At 40.9% G+C, this 12,875-nt stretch overlaps 1 protein-coding gene and 1 pseudogene across 1 annotated transcript in view; one reads left to right on the top strand and one right to left on the bottom strand.

The window, feature by feature from the left end:
- The window catches only part of LOC144630201 (transcriptional protein SWT1-like), a 43,602-nt gene that overhangs the window by 753 nt on the left and 29,974 nt on the right, over positions 1-12,875 (top strand). The gene's annotated exons all lie outside the window — the stretch shown is intronic.
- LOC144629638 (uncharacterized) lies at positions 1,826-2,334 on the bottom strand (annotated as a pseudogene).

Here is a 12,875-nt window from a genome sequence, read left to right on the forward strand (position 1 = left end):
GGTTAGTTCCACTCCAGTTTGCTTGTGGTTAGTTCCACTCCAGTTTGCTTGCGGTTAGTTCCACTCCAGTTTGCTTGCAGTTAGTTCCACTCCAGTTTGCTTGTGGTTAGTTCCACTCCGGTTTGCTTGCGGTTAGCTTTTATTTGTTAGTAAGGGCAGCACTTTTTAAAAAAATGATAACTGTTTCACTAGCATAGTACTACTTTTGTTTACGCCATTTTGCGCATGCATTTTGACAGTTGTTTTCCCTATATAGCGCAAGTCCCTTAAAAGTAAGGAAAGCCGTAACTAGTAGTGCCACCTTTGCCAATCTCACTACAGATGGCAAAATCATTTATAGAAATTATAATCGTGTTAAGGGCTGTACCCTTTACGACTGCCACTTTGCACATGTGTGCAACCGTAAGATCAATGGGAAGGCATGTGCTCAACACCACCCATTTTACAACCATCAGGGGAATCCCAAGGGCACTCCCTCTATCCCCACACCTCCCATGGGCCCCCTATGACATCACCACAAGGCTGATGCTATCCATTTCGCCGATGCGTGATTCAGACACCTTGACCATTTGCAGTTTGTATTTTTGGTGGTTTCGGCGCAGACCATTCGATGTCACGCTGAACCATGCAACTCATTGACGATATACTTTTTGCTGGTAAGGGGTCTTATCAACTAGACTATTTGGTAAAATGCGGTTCAATTATGCATCGCTTAGCTGTTCGAAGCTTAACCAAACCATTTTGTGAAATGCTATATACCATTTAACGCAAGCTATACCGTTTGATGCTATGCTAGACTATTTGGTGTGACGGTATGCTATTCAACACAACACTAAGCCGTTTGATGCTATGCTAAACCACTCAAAGTACAAGTATTCAATTCCATTTCGTGTTGTACCAATTGAAGTTATGCTATGCCATTTCACGAAACGCTGTGTCATTTAATGTCACGCTAGACCGTTCGAAAATAAACTGTGCTGTTGCAACATTAAACGCTAAGCAACTCACATTCAGGCTGGTCTGTTTCACAATTTCACAATCCAATTCAACACAGGCGCCTACACCGTTCATTACTTGGCTAAACAATTTGTGTTTCTAGCGCGTTCTAATTCAACAATGAAAGTTGAACCGTTTGTCATTTGGCTATGCGAGTACTTTATTCTTTATTAGCTATACCATCCTGCAGCTGATCGCTAGACCATTTTTATCCAGGCATAACTAATCGATGACATCAATGACATCAATGAAATCAACGAGTAATCAATGAGTGATCGATGGGTAATCAGTTGATTAGTCATTGATTATTGCCGATGATCAATGAGTAATCGATGACTAATCGATAGGCCACAAAATTTTTGGTCATCGATTAGTCATCAATTGCATCGATTAGTCATTAATTGCATTGATTACTCATCGATATAGTCTTGTGGTTGAAAACCGGAACTTATGAAAGTATAACAATCTAACAATATCATGGTAACAAGTGAAAAAAGTACAGGAAGTAAAAGTGCTTGCAGCTGTTCCAGTGCGTAATGTAAGTGCTTCTGATGGCTGTCTCCCTAAGCCGAAGCAGTTTTACTTTGCTGACAAACATCCACCAACCAAAATCTATACAGTCGAACCTCGATTATCTGGACTTGGTAGGACCTAGGTAAATAGTCCGGATAATCGAGAGTCCGAATAATCGAAAATATGAATATTAATGAGACAATGTAAACAAAAGAAATAAGGATAACACATTTTTAATTCTAAGAGTTTGCTTCAATGACTGTAAATACATGTATGAACTGCCCTTATACTTAGTACAGTGTTTAAAAATAAGAACCTATTCATCGTTTCTAAAAAACTGAAGCATACTAGTTTGCTTTAAAGTCTAGTTATAACGAGATCGCATGGCGAAGTCCATCATACGGCGAAGTTGCATGACTTGAACAGGGTCAACATTGTTCTGCCTTTCCATCCAGGACAAACATTTTTTTAAACATTCTGCTGCCTCAGAATTTGAAACTTGTTTCTCCTCCTGGCCATTATCTTCCTCGTCGCTAAATTCATTTTCATTGGAATGTCGGTTACGGTGGCTAAAATTTGTTCATCTGACATCTGTTCTGTAGTCGGGAGCTCATTGTCTAGATTGAGCCACTCTTCCAGGTCGTGAGCGTTTAGAGAATCTTTGTTTCCTTGCTGGACATGTTGAAGCAATTCAACCATTGACTTGGCAGAATGCTGTTCTTCAGGCTCTGAATTTGGCTGGCTGTTGTCGGAGTGAATGTTAAGTTTGTTGTAAGCCTTGCGGATGGATTCTGGGCTTGCTTCATCCCAAGCATCGCAAAGCATGTAAAGAGCATCTTTTACTGTGTGAAGCTTTACAACGTCCTTAATGCTCTGTGATTGATCAAGGTCTTGAGCGCAAATAACCTTTTGGAGAAGCTTTCTCTTGTATCGATTTTTCATCGCTTGCAAAACTCCTTTATCCATCGGCTGAATTAGAGAGGTGGTGTTCGGAGGCAGAAACATGCATGTAACAGAACCATCACGGCTGCTGAGTTCATCAGGATGTGCTGAACAATTGTCTATCAACAACAGAGCTTTCGGGGAGCGGATGTTCTGCGAACGTTGATGGACTTTAACTGCTGGTACTAATTCTTTTGTAAACCACTCGGCAAAAATCTCCGAATTCATCCACGCATTTTTTTGTGACTTGTATATCACAGGGAGCGCATCCATGTTCACATTTTTGAAACATCTTGGCTTCGCAGATTTCCCAATCAGAACAGGTTTCAGTTTATGAGTTTTCCGTAGCATTTGTGCAACCTAGCACAGTTAAACGATCTTTGGCTTTTTTGAATCCAGGAGCAGATTTCTCGCGACATGAGACAAGAGTTCTTTGCAGTAGACATTTCCACAACAATCCAGTTTTGTCCGCATTGTAGATTTGTTCTGGTGTCAGCCCTCTTTCCTCCATCACTTCATTAAGTTTTTGTAAGAAGGGTTCAACAGTTTCTTCTGCTGCTGAAAGTTTCTCGCCTTGTTTCTTATTCCATGCCGATTTTAGAATTTGTCTAACCAACCAGTTGATGCTTTGAAGCTTTCGTGATCAGCTGACTCGCCACTTAACTGCATAGAGAAGTGTTTCGCTTTCTCCTGAAGAAGCGGGCTTGAAATTGGTGTTCCAGTTGACCTCTTTTTTTTTTTTTTTTTTTTTGCGCTTTTATTACAAACAACACTCACAAGCTATTTACATGGTACTAGAAACAATACAATACATACGTATCTAAATTACAGCACACTATATATTTAACACTACATTACAATAAGTTAAACAATACATTAATTACAGTCACTGGTACGTTACATTTAAATGTATAATTGCATTGCTTACATTACTAAAATACACACTCTAACTAGCTGAGAAGGAATTTCCATTTCTGTTTAAAATTTCTTCTCATCATTTGACATGACAGCGATATATTTTTCAGTCTCGATTTTCTTGTGCACTAATGAGATGAAGTCATTAAAAACGCCTTTGACATTGTTAAGTGCGTTGACATAAAGAAAATATTTGCCCAGCAGTATGAGATGATTGAGGGCTAAACGGTGCGTACAAGGACGGGTAATTCCAAATAACACATCTAGCTCGGAAAGAAGTAAATTCGCTTTGCTTTCGAACAGAAACCAATTTTGGAAGTTATCCCAAAAAGAAGACGCCTGCACGCAGCTAATAAACAAATGCTGTATAGTTTGACTATCAGAGGGACAGAACGGACAGAAAGGGGAAGAGACCTATTTCATTCTGTATAATAAACTGTTCGTGGCTAAAATGTTGTGAATAATTTTATATTGGAACATTGCAGTTGACCTCTGCTGAATAAACCAAGTGTACAGGGCCTGATCCAACTGCTCGTCATTGGCAAGCTTCAGCGATTTTCGTTTTAATCCTTCGCTCGTTTCGATGTTGTCAGTGAATTTCAGGATCTTGTCCTTGTTCTTGCGTATATCGGAGATCTGTTGTTTGCTGATGCCAAATTCAAGGGCTAAATTTGTTCCTTTTTCTCCTTTATCTAAACGCGAAATAATTATTTGTCTATCCTTTACCAAGAGAACAGATCACTTTCGCTTCGTAGACATGTTGTCGTTTTGAGTTATGATCGTTTCGTCTGTTTACACAACCCACGCTGATCAAACTGATCAAGCATGAAATTCCCTTAGCAACAAAACAATACTGAACCAATCACAATTCAGCTGAAGACATCACAATGCTTTTTGTCTCCGAGTGCTCAATGTTTTGAAAGCAGAGTGTGAAAATGCTGTTTTTAGCGCAATTTTCCTGACTTTTAACATAATTGAATAGCTTGATGTAAAACTATGCTTTATGCTTAAAAAAAAAGGTAAAGTCTGTGTCCGAGCCATGAGGCTCATACAGCCGGAGCTTATCCCGGTTTCCGTAGCATTAAGCGACTAGGAGTATTGCTACTCCCCCCTGGATGGGATGCTAGTCCATCGCAGGGTTACCCCCCAGCAGTAAATTCGCCGGTACCCATTTATACACCTGGGTGGAGAGAGGCACTGTGAGAGTAAAGTGTCTTGCCCAAGAACACAACGCAGCGCCCCGGCCAGGCCTCGAACCCGGGCCGTTCGACTCGGAGTCGAGCGCGCTAACCATTAGGCCACCGCACCTCCCTTTATGCTTAAAACTATACTGGAAATGAATTTCTTAAACTACTTTGTGACATAAGCTTACGTTTGAATTATTTTGGCGCGCGAAGCTGAGGCAACGAGACTTTCAATCAGACCAGTTGAAAACTCACCTTACGCGTTAGAAGTCCGCTTATTTTCGCTTATTTGACACATATTTGCGTCCGTCTGGTGGTGAAAGGACATCATTAAGTCTGGAAACCCGTAAGCCACTAGCATATCTCAAAGAAGCGAGATGTGTTGCTGCCTGAAGATTGCTAAGCCCTGCCAAGACTGGCGGTAAACTTGGCTTTCGAAGGCGCATTGAGCCAGGCGAGGTCTAGAAGCAACTTCTGTTCCAAAAAACGTTATTTTCTCGAAGTTTTGGCTCATTTGCCTCGTGTTGCCGCCTTGAATGTTTGGAAATAAGAAGGTGCTTTTAGACTTATAAAAATTCTCTTCGATTTGGCGATAGGAGTTCCCGTATTTCAGCTACTCAGGGATATCCCATAATAATCTTTAATGGATACGTCATTTGATACGCATTATCACAATAAGCAAAGTTCGTTCGGCACGGCAAAGATGGAAAACGCTCACTCAATCAACAGAACACAACATAATCGACAGAAAAGGATAATTTTTACCAAGAAAAGCAACAAATTGCTTCATTTCGACAAAAAATAGCCCTAAGCTGCGATCCTTTCCAGGAATAAAGAGCCTGAATGTTTAAAAGAACGATCGTTGCTTGTGAGTCAAGATCAAATTGCGCTACGCGTGACTACGGAGAGAAACTGGGGAAAAGCGAAAACATATTATGGATTAACCTTTAGCAGCCTAAATTTGCTGACTGAAAACGAAACATTGAACATTTGGCGAGTGCATTTGTGGTTAGAAGCTGGCGAGAGGAAAAGGGCAACGGCGTAAGTCGTTTTTGTTTAAGTATTTCTCGTTCATTTTGCTAGATATTTTTCACTTCTTTTCACTGTTCAGTCGCTCAAGTTTGTCGATCGGTCAGGTTCAATGTTTATATAACATTCATGACACTTAGCCCTAACCTTAACACTAGCTGACCCTAACTTTACTGTAACTGCTAAGTTTAATCCTCATCTCTCTTTGAAATCGAAAGGCTATTTGGCTTTGTTGCCGCGTGTTATTGTTTTAAAGTGACCATAGTTCAAGTTTTTCTCGAAGACAAGGTGCAAACCAGAAATTTTAATTCGAGGACAATGTTTTTCCATTAAATTGAAGACCACATGCAAAAATTCGGGCACGTTTGAAGGAAAAAACGATTTTTCATCCTAAAAGTCACTAAGCATAGTTTTACACCAAGCTATTCAATTTCTGATTTTTTTTTCCCTCTTTAAGTTTTTAGGATCAAAGGTCATTAATATTCATGAAAAAACGGGACCAGAGAAAAAGTCCGGATAATCGAAAAGTCTGGATAATCGATGTCCGGATAATCAAGGTTCGACTGTAACCACGTAGTCGATTCTTGTCTTCGTACCGTATTTTCTCGAGTAAACGCCAGACCCCAATTAAACGCCGGCTTCGTATAAACGTCGGGTCAAAATTGCTAGTTTTTAAATAAACGCCGGGGGCGTTTGATCGAGGTCCCGGCGTTTATTTGAGGTCAAGCTAACGAGTAAATATATTCTGTTTGTCACAAATCTTGATTGCAGCATGAACTATTCAATCCGTAATAATGTACCTTTGGGTAATAATCACCTTTGGATACCCAGGGACAGTTTTGCAGGGCAGAACGAAGAGAAAAATCGTCCTGACACACATGAGAGTTACCGGTTGTGGCACAACTTGCAAAAAAACCGCTCGGGCTCGCCTGGCTCGCTGGCTCGCCAGTCTCGCCTCGCTATTTTTTGCAAGTTGTGTCCACAACCGGTAACTCTCATGTGTGCGGGGGTCGCAATGCCAAAACTCTCATGTGTGTGGGGCCCGCAAGGCCAGCCCTTTTGTGTGCGGGGCTCGCAAGGCCAACCCTGTGCTAGGAATAAATATCAATTGAACAAATATTTTTTTTAGGTATATACACCGAAAAATGGCTGCCGCAAGATATTCGTCAGAAGTTTTGCAAGCTATGATGGAGGAAAACCTCCGTGAATTTCAAGAAAACCCCCAAAGAAATTTATCTTTTTTATTGGCCCACACCGATTTTAACGAATGGCTCCGTGTATGGAAAATGAACATACCGGAAGCTAACGAAAACAACAAAGATCTTTACACTTTTGCAAGAAAAAACAAAAAAAAGTTTTATGAGCTTTTAGTAAGCGAAATTGATGACTTACAAAATTTAAAAGCAAGCTTTGGACTTGAAGTCAAATTTTCAAAAAAAATAGACGGTGAGACGCAACACATGGAACACTATTTCAGAGAAAGTGAACCACACCTTTTTTTAAAAAACGACAAAGACCAAATAAAAAAAGAGTTTGACAAATTTATTGACAAAGCAAAGGGAGAAATTGAGGGTTGGTCAGAGAACGGCTCTGGGTGGGCAATTGAAAGAATAAGAAATGGCGTACATCAACGTTGCGCGTTATCAGCCATTGAGAGGAGGGACTTATTTGCCTTTACCCCCAAAGTTGGCAAACAAGAAAGCAGTTATTAACGTGCAAAACAGAGATAACCAATGCCTAAAATGGGCTTTGAGAGCTGCATTATTTCCTCCAAGAGATGGGAAAAATCCACAAAGAACAAGCAGATACCCAGTTGACGACGGCATTAACTACAATGGAATCGATTTTCCAACTCCACTAAAGCAGATTGACAGGCTTGAGGCGCAAAACAGGGACCTTGCAATAAATGTGCTTGGGTGGGATTCAGAAGACAAATGTGTGATACCTTTAAGATCAAGCAAAAAAGAAAATAGCATTCCCCGTATATTCCTTATGTTGATTGAGTCAGGATTAACACAGCACTACTGTTTTGTAAAAAGAGTAAGCGCTTTGTTACATGACCAAACTGGAGATCAGCATAAAAAACACTTTTGCATGATGTGCTTGACAGGTTTTACAAGAGAAGACTTGCTCGAAAAGCACAAAAAATATTGCAATGGTGTTAAAGGCAGGCCAACAAGAATCGAAATGCCGGAGGAGGGGAAAAACACTCTTTCTTTTAAAAATCAAAAACAAATGAAAGCGCCTTACCAAATTTACGCCGACTTGGAGGCACTGCTAAGGACAATAGAAGGGTGTAAACGCGAAACGGCCGAGGAGCGCCAGAAAAGAAAAGATCTTGGGGAAGAAGTGAAAGACTTGAAGAAACCGAGTTACACAGACAAAACAGAACAGCACGAGGCATGCGGATTTGCTTACACAGTTGTAAGGAGTGATGGTGAACACGAAAAAACATTTGTGTACAGAGGACAAAACGCCGTTGAAGTATTTTTGAACTGTCTTTTAAGTGAAGAAAGAAAAATAAGATATGAATTGTCAAAGCCAAAACCTCTTGTGATGACGGCAAAAGACTGGGTAAACTTCAAAAATGCAACCAATTGCCACATTTGCGAAGAAACGCTAATGAAACAAAACTTTTTGGACTCTTTGCCAGTTTGGATTGGAAACTAAAAGGAGCTTAATTACTTTGGGCAGATGCACAAAAAATGTTATTACAGAAAGGAAAAAGAGGTGAAAAGCCTGGATACCGAAACCCACTATAAGCTAAAAAAGCTTGAAAAAGAAACACACAAATTAGCAGCAAAAAACCAAAAAAACTGCTTAGCGTGCCACAAGCCGCTTATCCAGCCGAACTACAAGGATGTGGTAAAAGACCATTGCCACATAACAGGCAAGTTTCGAGGAGCCGCACACAACATTTGTAACTTTATGATGCGATTAGATCCGAAAAAGGTCCAAATACCAGTTGCATTTCACAACCTGAGGGGCTATGATGCGCACCATTTAATGCAGGCAATTTCAAAGATTTCAAAAGAGGCACAGAAAGAAGTAAAATGTGTTGCAAACAACATGGAAAAATACATCACATTTTCACTTGGCGAACTGCGTTTTATAGACAGCTTAAACTTTCTTAAAGGAAGTCTTGATTCACTTGTAAAAGCGATGCCGAAGGAGGAATTAAATATAACAAAATCTAATTCAACACAGTCGTCTGATGAAAGTTTTGAACTTCTTTGCAAAAAGGGAATCTATCCTTACGAATACATGGACTCATGGGAAAGATTTAGCGAAACAAGTTTGCCTGAAAAAGAAAAGTTTTACAGCAAACTTAATGATGAGAACATAACGGATAAAGAGTACGAACACGCGCAAAACGTGTGGGAAACCTTTGGCTGCCAGACCCTGGGCGACTACCACGATTTGTACGTTAAGACTGACGTGACCCTGTTAGCCGACGTCTTTGAAAGCTTCCGAAAAATCTGTCTTGAGAAGTACGGGTTGGACCCCGCGAATTATTACACGACGCCAGGCCTTTCTTGGGACGCACTCTTGAAAAAGACAGGCGTGAAGCTTGAGTTACTTACAGACTATGAAATGCATCTTTTTGTCGAAAGGGGAATAAGAGGCGGGATTTCGATGGTAAGCAAGAGGTATGCAAAGGCGAACAACCCTTATGTTGAGGGATTTGACCCGAGCCAGCCAAAAAAATACATAACGTACCTCGATGCGAATAACCTTTACGGGTGGGCAATGAGCAAGCCGCTTCCAAAAAGTGGATTTAGATGGAAAAAGGTTATGCCGACAGAAAAAGAAATAACGACAAAAAAAGAGTATGCAAAAGCTGGATGGATTTTAGAGGTGGACTTAGAATACCCGAAAGAGCTGCATGAGGCTCAAAACAGCTATCCATTAGCGCCAGAGAAAAAGAAAATAAACAAAGAAATGTTTTCACCTTACCAAAATAAATTAACAAAAAATCTTGACTTAAAACCCCCAAACACTGAAAAGCTTGTTTTAACTCTTGAAGACAAAAGCAATTACGTCGTGCATTACCGAAACTTGCAGTTTTATTTAAAACAGGGAATGAAACTCAAAAAAGTGCACAGAGTTTTAGAGTTTGAACAGGAGGCGTGGATGGAGCCGTACATCCGGATGAACACAGAATTCCGAAAAGAAGCGAAAAGCGTCTTTGAAAAGAACTTTTACAAGCTAACGAATAACTCAGTTTTTGGAAAAACAATGGAAAACTTGAGAAACCGTGTAGACATAAGAATAGTGCGAAGCGACGAAACAAAGAAAATAAGAAAATTAGTTGCAAACCCATTGTATTCAAGGCATGTAATGTTTTCAAACGATCTAGTTGGAATAGACATGCGAAAAAGTAAGCTGTTTCTTAATAAACCGGTCTACACAGGCATGACTATCCTTGACGTAAGCAAGCTATGCATGTATGACTTCTTTTACAACCATCTGAAAAAGGAGTACGGAGAGCGTTGCGAGCTTTTGTATACAGACACAGACAGCCTTTTGCTTGAGATAGAAACAGAAGACGTTTACGCGGACATGGCCAAAAACATTGACAAGTACGACACAAGCGACTACCCCAAAGAGAATCCGCTTTATTCAAACGAAAACAAAAAGGTGTTGGGAAAAATGAAAGACGAATGCGCAGGCAAACTAATTTTAGAGTGTGTTTGTTTGAGGCCAAAAATGTATTCAATAATGACGGAAGACGAAATAAATATAAAAAAGGCAAAGGGGGTAAAAGAGTGTGTGACAAAGAAAAAGATAGATCATGAAAACTTCAAAGATACACTTTTTAAAATTAAGGAAAGCTTTCACGAAATGCACATGCTAAGAAGCTATGCCCACGAGATGTATTCAATAGTGGTAAACAAAAAATCGCTGTCGCACTTTTGACTCAAAGCGATGGATATGGGATGACGGGATAAATACACATGCTTACGGTCACTACAAAATAAAGAAAGAGGGCCAGACGAGGAGTAAAAAAAGGGAAGCCCACCGCCAAGTGGGGTAAAATTAAAAGAAGACAAACTTAAAATTAATAGATATACAGCCACTCAGGCCTGTGAGAAAAGAAACCAGTGACAGCGACGACGCAAAACACGAGGAGACAGAACATTGCACCGAGAAGGGGCAAGTGTTTAAATGACCGCTGAACAATAAAAGAAGAGCAACGCCGGCGCAACGCCAGAAATCCCATAAAAAAGGTGTTTTTGTTGCAGGGGGCTGGGGCCCCGACAGAACGTTTATAGCTTTTCTGTGCCCAAGGGGCTCAAGCACACTAAGTGCTTGGTGGTAACTGTGTATTTGGAGGAATAACAAGCAATTCTTCACGCACGAAGCCGCGCTTTGGACCATCGTGCAAGTAATAAAGAACTGGCTGATTAGGTTTAGTAACAGACCTTTCAATGCTGTAGACTTTTAATGACCAAATCGGATCTGTAGCCCTTTTTACGCCGCCTTCCAGCTCGCCAGGTTGGTAGAGAAAGCGCACATTAACGAGAGAGGGGAGTTTTTTTTCTTTCTAGCCAACAGGTCTTGTATATTTTGAGGACGGTTTTGACGAAACAGCCTTTTCTTTGATTGCAGCAGCAGGTTTCTTGCCAGTAAGACTGGTTACTTCGTTGTTCAGAGCGGCAACAACTTCGGGTAGCCTTTTTACCCACGCTGTCGACCGCTGGCCAGATGGCAGGGTCATCTCGACACCGTACTGATAACCAAACAGGCGCCCTGCCAGTGTTTGATTAAAACGTTCAACAATAGCTTGATCTCTGTGAATGTTAACACGCCCGCGTCTAATATAGGTTTTGTGATTTTCCATTTCTTTAGTAACAGATCCCATGAATTCGCGACCAGGGTCAACTTGCAGCATCTGTGGCCATTTTAGTGCACTTCGCCTGTAAATTGTCTGAAAACCTTTTGCAACCTCAGTTGAATCTTTGGAGGTCAAAGGCTCGGCCTCTTTGAATCGGCTGGCAACGTCAACAACAGTCAGAGCGTATTTGTAAACTTTTCGCCCTCGCGGCAGTTTGTCGTGTGGCAGAAAAAGAAGGTCCGCCTGGTGGACCGCGTTTGGAGAAGAAACATCGAATTTTGGGCGAGGAACGTATCGTGGTGCCGGTAGGTAGATCTGCCAAAGGGCCTGCTTAACTAGCCACTTTTTTGCGGCATCTTCGGAAACCTTGGAAGCCTCGGCTAATTTTTTTATCGCAGCAATTCCCTTCCAGTAGCCCTGGGGGCTATAGTAGACTTTCGAGATTTTCTTCGAAAAGTTTTGCTCCGCAAAAATCTTTGCATCCATGCGTATACAAGAAAAAAAAGAAACGTTTAAAGAAACCGAAAGGCAGCGTACCCAAGTGCAAGCGCGCCAGCGCCAACGAACATAAGTTCACCTTGTTTCTGCTGCTCGCTTGGCTGATAAAAATCAGAGAACTTGGGTTCTTTCGGAGGAATCATTTGTTTGTCAGGATGTGCCTGGTTGTAGAGTTTGAAAGCGTAGTCTGTGTTCGTAAAGTTTTGTTTCGCTTGCTGTTTGATCTCATTGTTGGTTTCGATCCAGTCGAGAAGCTTCGTGCGGTCGCGAGAGTACTTCGCGTAAGCTGCCTGGTAAGCCTCGAGAGCTTTGTCGTGTCTTTCTTTTTCTTTCAAAGCGGCGTCATCTCCGCCACCCAAAGCTCGAGCAAGATAGTTGCCGCCAATGAAAGCAGCAGCGTTCAAGATAGCTCCGCCAGCCATAATCGCTACGCTTGCCATTGTGTGTTTTTGTTCTTATATTATGATATTTTTTTTTTAATTGGTGGGGAGAATTTTCTGGTCCTCGAGATACTGTTTAAGTGCAACGCTGCCAGCCATGACGGCTGTGAACTTTACATAGTTCATAAAACTGCTGCTTGGGTCGGATGTGAAGTTTTCTTTGACAACTTTTTTGGCAGCCCAGCCGATTCCGGCGGCGAGACCTGTAATGGTGGCGGCATCCATGAGTGTTTTCACGAGCTTGTTGTCAGACATGGTGTTTGTTATAAAATAAAAAATAAATATTTAAATTGAAAAATAATTTTATGAATTCTTTTAATCTCATCAAAGAGTTCTAATAAAAAAAAAGTTAATTGCTGAAGTCAGAAAGTAAAACAGAAATCACTTTCTTAAAAACTTTCGATGGTCAAACCAAGATCATCAACCGCAGAATTAAAGATTTTTTGCATTTCAGCAAACACCGCACATTTTGCTTTTACAATCATCTCTTTTCTTTTTTCTTCATTTTCTATTTTTTCA

The sequence above is a fragment of the Oculina patagonica genome, chromosome 11, assembly GCF_052425735.1.
Source record: "Oculina patagonica isolate OP01 chromosome 11, crgOcupat, whole genome shotgun sequence".
In the NCBI taxonomy this organism is placed as follows: domain Eukaryota; kingdom Metazoa; phylum Cnidaria; class Anthozoa; order Scleractinia; family Oculinidae; genus Oculina; species Oculina patagonica.